Source organism: Berghia stephanieae, chromosome 14 (genome assembly GCF_034508935.2).
Source record: "Berghia stephanieae isolate SIO BIC M18660-M18661 chromosome 14, UCSD_Bste_1.3, whole genome shotgun sequence".
NCBI classification, from domain to species: Eukaryota; Metazoa; Mollusca; class Gastropoda; order Nudibranchia; family Aeolidiidae; genus Berghia; species Berghia stephanieae.
In genome coordinates this window covers 8,599,419-8,610,429 of record NC_088373.1, presented here as the reverse complement: position 1 = coordinate 8,610,429, position 11,011 = coordinate 8,599,419, and the positions used below count along the sequence as shown (strand labels likewise).

The window sequence follows — 11,011 nt, the reverse complement described above, 5'->3', positions numbered from 1 at the left end:
TTCTCTCTCGGATGGCTTCTTTGAACTTTTTTCCTTTCCTCTTGGTCACCAGTCTTGAATGCATAATCTTTCTCATTGAACAACTTATATCGATTTTATCAGCCGAAGTTTGTTATTTCCAAATGATTTTATTGTTTTTCTTTTCATAATGTTTTGTTCGCAAAATATAGTTATTAGTAACGATGGCACAACGTTCATCAAGGTCATTTTCTGATTCAATCAAAAATATTCGTATTGGTGGAGTCGAAGTGCTCCCTTAGTGCATTAGATGAATCGCGGTCCCATACCTGAATTTATTTTTGAACGACTTGGACAGATTGATATCAGTTTTGTTTTGTATTTAGGTATCATAAGTACCATATTGTGATCGGATTCACCAAGAGGGACCAGTTGAGGAATAGAATATCCGTTTTGAATATTTGAATAAAAAAGATCGATTGTGCGTTCGTTTCCAGTGGCACAATTGATATGTTGTTGTAGGGGAAAAGAGTTGCCAAGAGGTTCATGATTGAAGTCCGTTGTCACCAGGACTATGCTATCGGGTGATGATGTCAGTTGGTTATTAGTACTTTCCGCCAGATATTCCAGTGCTGTCGGTCAATGTGCGTCCGGTGGTATATAGACGACATTGATAAACACCTTGGTAAATTCCCGTGGCAAATATAATGGCCTGATTGACACGGTAAGCAGTTCAAGGTTCGGTGTGCTGGTTTTATTAGTGATAATATGATTGTATGGATAGCACCACCTTTCATTTAAATAAAGACACACACCACCAGCTCTTGATTTTGATGTGTTGATCTGGTCACGGTCATTTCTTATTATGATTAAAGAAATTGTGAAGAAATACAAGAGATGAAGGATAGGAAATAAAGAGAGGAAAATACAAAGGAAGAGACAGAAGGAGGAAATATATGAGAGAGAAAGAAAGAGAGAGGAGGAAGAATGAGAGAAAATGAGAAAAGAAATGTGACAGAAGTCAAGACAGAAAGAGGGAGGGGGGGGAGAGAATAAAATTGAGAGATAGATCAAAGAGAGAGAAAGGTTTAAAAAAAAGAGGAAGAAATTAGAAGTGATAGAGAGATTGGGAGAGAGAGAGAAAGAAAGAAAGAAAGAAAGAGAGAGAGAGAGAGAGAGATAGATAGATATAGAGAGAGGTTGAAAGAGAGAGTGTGAAGAAATGAAAGAGGATGATAGCGAATTAAAGAGAGGAAAATACAAAGGAAGAGACTGATTGAGGGCAAGAAGAAATTAGATATAAAAGGGGAAACATATGATAGAGAGGGTGAGAGATAGATAGAGAGAGAGAGAGATAGAGAAAGAGAGAGAATACTATGATTTTCTCTCTACTCATACTCATAACGATGCTTACGTTTCAGCAGTCGTGAAAAATGTGAAGACTTGAAAGACCTGAACCGGTGATCGAATCCCCCCCCCCTTTCCTCAACCCTGTTCCTTCTAATAGATTAAGTCGGTCAAGGATAAAGTCTATAAAAACTATTCCTTCACTGGGAAATTTTGTTTAAATTTGTACTTGAAGTACATACCAACAGTTTCGCAACAAAAGGTCACGAAGGTGTCTGTTTCAGCGTGCTTCTTTCATGCCTACCTCATTTGCATAAGCACTGAAGGACGGCTAGACACTTTTTAAGAATATGACCTGAAGGACGAATAGTTCCGTTATAGCAGCGATACTGATATTTTAACAAGAAATAGGTACTTAATTTACCCCTAAGTACGATGACAGAGGCTGAGTAAAGATCCTTTTCTAAGAACTAAATTATGCTCCACTCAGTGCGGGACTCCAACGCTGGAGCAGCGTTGCATACGACTACACCACATTCACATAGCCGCAGATACAATTTCTCAAATTTCATATTTCGCACCATTTTAAAATGTTAAATTCATCTTTCAAGCTCCATCTCATCCTGAAACCCAATGACACACAAATAAACAGACACACACAAACACACACACACAAACACACACAATATATATATATATATATATATATATATATATATATATATATATATATATATATCAAGGATTACTATACTGAAAGGATTGACATGTTAAATCTTCAGCCCCCGCTAGTGGGGGCCATTGGTTGGATAACAATTTCAAGCAAAACTACTACTATTCTGCCTTGGTACAATTTCCTTGAATGCGCAATAATTGATTCTGTTCTTATAATTTCGGTACTTTATAAGAAATTGGTTAATTGGCGACATAAGTTTTAAATAATATTTCTTATATCTTGAATGATATGAAAATATATAAAAAGTTGTGAACTATCAACAATTTTACTGGAAAGTATGAACTTTTTTTTATGACGACCTCTTACAAATTGAGTGATTGGGTTTGTTTTCATTTTTTAAAATCGAAAGTACGAATCTACTTTCAATTCCTTTTAATAACTTGATAGATCTATGGCTAATTTATCCAACCAGAATCTTTGAAAAGTGGTAAGTACCAATAATAATTGCGTAATAATTATTATTTAAGAAATGTTTAGAATTAGCATATGGACCCATTGTCGTGCTTGCTCTGTCGAGTCGCACAGATATGGTGATCAGACTCCGACATCCTGATTCAGATTTGTTTCTTATTTTATTATGGCTTGTGGTTTTATATTTATATCTTTTTTTCTATATGGTTAACTGATAAATATTGACTTTATTGTATTAGTCTAGTGTATAAGTCTAGAGGGCCCTTTGCTCGTCACGTCAATTTCACAACTTGAACAGTACTTTCTACTACTAACAACAGTTGCTAGATTGATAGATAGTAGTCATTGCTATTGCTAGATAGCTAGACTAGAATAGTTAGTGGGTCTGATATTACCATATATGATGGAACTTGGACTCTGAATATATAGTTATGCCCATTACATGGATCTGGGGTTGCTGATATGACTGTCAATCGTATGGGACTAGTACTCTGAATATATAGTTTTGCCTCATTGATCAAAATGATCTGCGATGTTACTGTTACAACAGTTACACTCACCCAACTCAATCACTCTAATTATCTCTGTGACTATGGGAGGGAATTATGGATCCATTGACTGAAAGGATTGTACTAGTAGTCTGAATATATAGTTTTGTCTCAATTATCTGAGAAGTAACTCTATTAATTAACTCTTGACTACATGGAAGGGAACTATGGATATGATTCTGATGCTACTCATTGACTGTAAGGAATGAACTATAGTATAGTAGTCAGATTTTTTTATGAATGGCGCATGTTTTTCTAGTTTTTCTCAGATGTCCTTCTATCAAAAGTTGTAAAATTTTGTGTCAACCTCCGAATCAATTTCTATTAACTGAATAAACATTTTGGCCCGTATTGTGATGCCATATCACAAAAAAGATGTCTTCTTCACGACCTATAAAAATCTTCTTTAAAACCCCTGTCATAAAATTAGAGATTTTACTCTGCTAAAAATGTAAACATTTTTGCACGACAAAGTAAGATGAATTCATCGTTTTTCAAAATAATCTTGTGACACGGTAGTTCCGGCTAGTGGTTATGAGTTCATATCATACTATTTTCCGAATAAAAGCAACTGTTATAAAGTAACAACTAATGTAGTTTGCATCCCATTTTGACTTTGTAATTTATTGCTTTTTATTTACATCACGTCACAATTACCGAAGACTGATATGAATCTCTAGCTTTAACTCATTTAAACTAGTGATTAAATACTCAAAATTGTCAAATTAACAATGAATGTTTATATTTAACTTTGAAAAATTGTATCTATGCATGAACGTTTCACACAGCATTTTAAGTTTTCTTTTAAACCTATAAGCTCTTAAACAATACGATATGATACGGAATCTCTATCGGTTCCTCTCTCGTAAGGCTGCGAAAAGAAGTCCACTTTTATCTATCGATAAGTCATTAATTAAAGAGGACAGCTATGGAATTGGAATTTCACAATCAACCCTCAGTTTTGCATGTTATTGTTGTTGAACACAAGGACATATTTGTGGAAAAATTGTATCATAAATTGATGAATTTCTACTTTTGACTGGTCTACATTAAATTTATGTAATCCTCTTTGGCATAAAGGACAAGCTATTTCTCAAAAATTTTAAATCAAAATAATGTTGGAAGCGCGTAATGTTCACTTTCACTTGTATTCATCAATAACGTATATTGATTGTTATAAAATGTAAACATGTCTGTCGTTCCTTCTTATTCGGATTCTGTACGAACATCATATAAGTTTCAATTAACCGAACATTCCATCTTAACAAATTCTTTCAAAATGGATAAGCGGAAAATCATATTTTTGACACTATAATCATATTTAGATTCCAATACTTACTAGTTATCGATTTTAATATAGCTGTAATAAGCGAAATTCTTTCCTATTGTTTTAAAATTCGTGAAAAAATATATTTTACTAGGACAAAATGATCCAGAGGTTCATACAAATTTTTGCAGTTGTACATTGTGAACAGCTGAGAAAAAGAAGACAAAGGTGCGCCCCTTATTAAAAATCCGACTATTGTATCCCTTAGTAGATATTTTGGTTTTCATCTTTTTCTTGGGATCATCCTCCGCAGATTACCTCCCTTTGTTGATATTTTACATCTCCTTTCCCCTTCATCTAATTGTTCACCTTCATCTTCATCATCATTTTACATGTACATTCATTAATCAAGCTTCTAAAGAAATCATCCTGAATCAATCACTATAAGGTCAGTTTTTAGAATATCTAACTACTCATCCTTTCCGTTTCTTGGCTACTCCTATTCACTGCTGATAATAATAATCATTAAATATTTTTTTGGACCTAGAATTCACAATCACTCTCTAAAAAGGTAGATCTTGCCATATGATAATGCCCCTGCTGTTATTTTGGTGTAAATTTTCTATATTTTTTGTTGGCCCCCACTAGCGTTGCCTGAAGATTCCATATGATTGTCCTTTCAGTATAGTTGTCCTTGATATATATATATGTATATATATATATATATATATATATATATTATATATATATATATATATATATATAATTTCATATAGATATATATATATATATATATATAATTTCATATAGATATATATATATATATATATATATATATATATATATATATATATATATATATGATAGAATCGTCTTTTGCCTTTTGTTTGCAGGGCTAAAGGGCATAGAACGATTGTAATAGTTGACAAAGACAGACATTGTAATCCAAGACGCCCTCATGATCTATCATACCTTTCACACCCCTCCCACCCCCACCCCCCCCCCCTGCCCCAGCCGGCCCCTTCCACCCTCTTACCACGTGAACGTTTGCAGGTCTGGTATAATGGGTGAAAGAATAGATTTATACAAAACCTTAAAATAGATGTTATATAATATACATTCTTAGCGTCTAAATAGCTTTTATACACAGACAGATGAAAACGATATTTATTATTCACAGACAGATGATTATTTAGCAAAAAATAGGCAAACGCCTTTTATTAACGTCAAATCAGAACTGAATGTCGTCACGGTTGTGAGTTTCTTTCGGGATGAATTGCATGTAGATAAAGAGGCAATTTGCAAACCACGTCACACCAGCCTGGGGGAAAAACAAAACAAAACAAACTTTTGTTTAATGCTATAGAATATATAAAGAAAAGACTTTGTGTAGATTGCATAACTTTGTCTCGAATTATTTTTCAGGATCCGTAACTAGGCAGAGGTAGTACGTCATGATTATTATTATTATTATTATTATTATTATATTATTATTATTATTATTATTATTATTATTATTATTATTATTATTATTATTATTATTATTATTATTATTATTATTATTATTATTATTATTATTATTATTATTGTTATTATTATTACCATCATCATTATTATTATTATTATTATTATTATTATTATTATTATTATTATTATTATTATTATTATTATTATTATTACCATCATCATTATTATTGTTATTATTATTATTATTATTATTATTATTATTATTATTATTATTATTATCATTATTATCATTATTATTATTATTATTATTATTATTATTATTATTATTATTATTATTATTATTATTATTATCATTAACGTCAAATCAGAACGCAATGTCGTCATGGTTATGAGTTTCTTCCCAGATTGGCATGCAGACAAGGAAGTTACCTTCAAACCACGTCATACCAGTCTCGGGGAATAAGCATAACAAACTTTTGTTTAATGATATGATATATAAAGAACAGACTTTGTGGAAATGATATAACTTCGTCTAGAATTATTTTTCAGGATCACGGAATTAGGCAAGTAAGTGCCTACGTCTTTAGTATTATTATTATTATTATTATTATTATTATTATTATTATTATTATTATTATTATTATTATTATTATTATTATTATTATTATTATTATTATCATTATTATTATTATTATTATTATTATTATTATTATTATTATTATTATTATTATTATCATTATTATTATTATTATTATTATTATTATTATTATTATTATTATTATTATTATTGACACTGATTTTATGACATTAGAATATAAAGATATTTTCAAACACAATCGGACTAATGATTTTACACAAGTAAAAGTAAGTGATTTCCACAAAAGTATAGCTTTACATTTTTTAACAAATCTGCTGGTTAAATTAAATTATAATTTTATTTTTTTTTAAATAATGAAAATGTCAAAATAAAATGAAAAGAATTTGACAATCAAAACGGACCTATTCAGTAACATTTTAAGACCATACAATACATACAAACAAATCTTGTCTTGCTGTCGTCTCGGTTTTGTTCCTCTATAATCTTGTAACAGCGTTGTTCCGATTTTTTGTAAAGATGTGTAGCATGGACACTACTTGACTCTATACCGATCACGATCCAACAAAGATTGAGAACAACGGTGCTTGTCAAATTTGTTTTACGTACAAGACTAAGCACTATCCTTTTGGATCTGGATAGAGACTTGACCGACGCAATTGTAAACGGGCACTTTTTTACTATTACACTCTTTCATTGAGATGTGATATTACGACATATGTCGCTTTTTGATTCGACACCGACCGACCAGCTTTTGATATTTTATAACAGTGTTTGATCTCCTGTGTTATATTTGGTTTATTCTGAAGTGTATAACACAGTTTCGGTCTTCTCTGTGTTATACTTTATTGGGACATATGGTAGCAGATTTCCCCTCTGTACTATGATTTTATGGCTTTGGTCACCTGTTTACGGACCGACGCAGTACAGTAGCCTGCACTATGCCTTGCTATTTTCCGGCCCCGAACGTATTTCACGCAATCAACCCTGCATTCTGTGAAGAATAGCAAGTCAAGTTTTGAGGCCTGCCATGGGTTTATAGTTAGAATGCGCTTGTCTAAGAAGCTCACAACATTGCCATCCGGTATAACGGACTAACACACATAACTATGTGTAACCTTGAACGTTTATAGTTTGTTAATACAGTTTAGTGAGAATTACTCATAAACGCGGATGTCAAAATACAATGACAAAGGCCTGAGTAACGTCGTCTTCGTTCTATCTATATAACCATGGTGAGTAGTATTCATGTGACGACTGAGAGACGGCAACACGTTTGAAAAATAACAACTCATGGTCACCATTGAGACTTAATCTCGTTCCACAGTAACGTGACACCCCCCACCCAGTTTAAAATTTACTTTTTTTGGTGGTATATTACATGAACATAAATTTTACAAAGGGATAATGAGTAAGGGGATTAAGGGAACTCTTTATGAAATTTCCTTTTCCAACTAAAAAAGATTGCTTCCATTAGACGGTTCATATCTGAGGATGTGACCGAGCACCTGTTTGTGTCCCTCGTACTATCGAAATTGGATTATTGTAATGCTCTGTTGTTTGGCGTTTCGCAATACAACCTGAGACGTCTTCAGATTGTCCAAAACAGCGCAGCCAGACGAGTATTCATGAAGCGTAGGTGCGACTCTGCCGGACCTCTACTTTATGACCTGTATTGGCTGCCTGTTGAGAAAAGGATTAAATTCAAAGCTTGTGTTTTAGTGTATCGTTGTCTTGAAGGTACTGCCCCTTCCTACCTTTCGGAACTAATTGAAAGATATTCAAAACCCCGCACTTTACGTTCGGCCAGTGATTCCACAAAACTAGTTGTCCCTCGAATTCGGAAAAATGCTGGAGTGAGATCCTTTTCTCATTTCGGACCCTCTATTTGGAACGCCTTACCACAGAGCATTCGTGAAAAAGAATCTTTGTCTATTTTTAAACGTTCGCTTAAAACATATCTGTTTCGATTTTAGTAGATGGTATGAGAAGCAAGATAGGTTTGGTTTGTGTTGTGCGTTGTGTTGTGTTGTGTTGTGTGTGTATGTGTGTGTGTGTGTGCTTGTGTGTGTAAATGATTATGTTTCAGCCTAAGTAATTTGTAATTTAAGCGCTTAGAGTCTGGTGTCTCGGAGTTATAGCGCTATATAAGTTTTCAGCATTATTATTATTATTATTAAGATAGACGAGATACTTATCTCTTAACTTAAGCGGGTCATTATACCCTTAGATATTAATTAAGTTATTTTTCACTTAAATATTCAATGATACTCCAATGAAAAAAAGAGTTGGAACAAATGTAAATATGATGCATTAATTATGATATATTCAATTATTGGAACATTTTTTTTAAAAAAATCCTTAAGTCTGAAGGATATACATAATATATTTCATGTGATATTAAGTATGTAACTATAAAGATAATGACTGAAAGACATAAAATATCATTAAAGTATGGACGAAATCGCTCGATCATACAATCAATGAAGGTAGGAAACAGGACTAAAGTTTGAAATGGTCAATATCATTCTGACCGATGCCAATCCACATCCACGCAACTGCAACACATATCAATCTGGTTGACGCAAAAGTGAGCTTTAAAACGTTAACGTAGAAAAAAATGATAAAATCAGCCACAGTTGTTTGACTGGATGACCTTGATCTACACACTACAAAATTACGCATTACACCAATCGCGACAGTAAATCTGCATGGATGTTTTCGCAGCCGGGAATATGAGATATTGAAAATGAGTAATTTTGCAGAAATAAATTCCACATTAAAACTCTACTGTTGTTCATTTTGTTTAATGTATGTGAGTGGTTTGTGGTCCGTTTCCAGAACAAATGTTTTCAGTAAGAGATATCTGCTGAATGATTTCAGACTGAAAATAATTCCCAAGCATTCGCGTTCTATCACTGAATATCGCGTTTCACTGTCTAGAAGCATTCTGCTTGTGTACTGGCATGACATAAGACCGTTATGTTCTTGTAATAAAACACCTGCAATTCCGTTGCAAGATGCATCTGTTCTAACATAGAATTGTTTACTTAAATCTGGCAACTTTAATATTGGTTCAGAACAGAGAGCTGATTTATGTTTGTTGAAGCTTTCTTCACATTCATTTGTCCAGTTTATTTTGTTTGGCATTGATTTCTTTGTGAGATTTGTTAAAGGCGTTGCAATATCTGAAAAGTTTGGCACATATTTCCTATAAAAGTTTAGGAGACCTAACACTTTTCTAACGTCCTTTTTAGTTTTGGGGGTTTGCAACTGTTTGATTGTTTATTGTTTTTCTGTATCGGGTATTTGGTCTTTTGATTTTTGGCCTTGGAAACCAACTGTGTGACCTGTGAAGTTCGCTTTCATTTACTTCGGAGTGAATGATAAGACCGACGCTCGCGTTTTCGCTTTGAACATTACTGAACTTTTGTGCAAGTTTACATGTGGACTCAATTCTATCTTTTAGGTTGTTTACGTAGTCGTATGCGAACATCATTTCATTTCCTTCAAGTGTTTCTCCTTTGCAAAGATCTGCAACTACATCGATTGGGCCTCTCGGTGCACAACCGTACATGAGTTCGTAAGGTGAGAATCCGGTTGATTCTTGTCGCAGCTCCCTGTACGCAAATAATATCGCTGGTAAATACCTATGCCAATCGGTGGGTTTCTCTGAGCAAACTTTACGGAGTATTGTTTTTATGGTGCCGTTAATTCTTGGTCTCTGGGTGCCATTGTGTTGAGAATATCTGTTTGATTCCCATTAGTTTCATGTTCTCGGCCATGATGTGCGAGGTAAACTGAGGTTCGTTGTATGATAATATCTCGTTCGGTATACTTAAACGTGCAAAAATTGTCATGAGTGCTTCGGTTATATGATCTGAAGTCGTTGATTTAAGTGCGACCGCGTATGGCATAATCAACTAGAGTTAAAATGTGAGTGTTATTTCTGTCAGACGTTGGTAAAGGTCCGATTATGCTTATGCTGGAGCGCTAGAATACTTTTTTCTATTGACTGTGTCGGCATTAAAGGGTGCTTCAGCTCTCTATCTTTCGCAAGTCGCTTTTGACAGGTATCGCCTGGTTTAACGTATTTCCGAACATCTTTTGTTATATCTGGCCATGTGAATGGTCTAAAAGTTCTTTTAAATGTTGACGAGCTACCTACATGACCTGACGCAATTGAATCTACTATTTTGAAACAAACATCTGCAGTGTGACCTACTTTTCAACAGAATTGGCATGTGACTTTAGTTTCTTTCTTTTGCTCTGAACTGTTGGGTTCGACATTTAGTGCTGCGCTATATCTGGGTGTGTTCACGTTGAACTGTTTGTTTTGCTCTTTTGGATTATTCCATGTTTTAAAATTAGCTGACCGATTTTTCTTGTTGAAATCAGTTGCTATATTCTGAATCAGATTTGTCATGCTTTTGTAACTCATAATTTTGTTTCCTACTCACGCTTTTAGCAATTGCTGCACAGTGAGGTCCGTTTGTGATGCGATTAAATGGCTTTAGTGGATGTTCGCTTGTGTAATATTCACCTTATTTCTTTAGCTCTTCTATAGTTGTAGGTGGTTCACCTGATAAACATTTTATTATTGCTGAACTTAATTGGCTATCTGTCCACCCATAGGCTCGTGCTGGATTTCAAAACGATGTAGAAAGGATTCGAGACAATCG

At 33.6% G+C, this 11,011-nt stretch overlaps 1 protein-coding gene across 1 annotated transcript in view; it reads left to right on the top strand.

The window, feature by feature from the left end:
• The first annotated feature begins 6,180 nt into the window (after positions 1-6,180).
• The window catches only part of LOC144959736 (uncharacterized), a 37,089-nt gene continuing 32,258 nt past the window's right edge, over positions 6,181-11,011 (top strand). The window contains exon 1 of the mRNA XM_078892432.1: positions 6,181-6,301. The gene's annotated coding sequence lies outside the window, so the exon portion shown is untranslated. The remainder of the gene's footprint in view (positions 6,302-11,011) is intronic.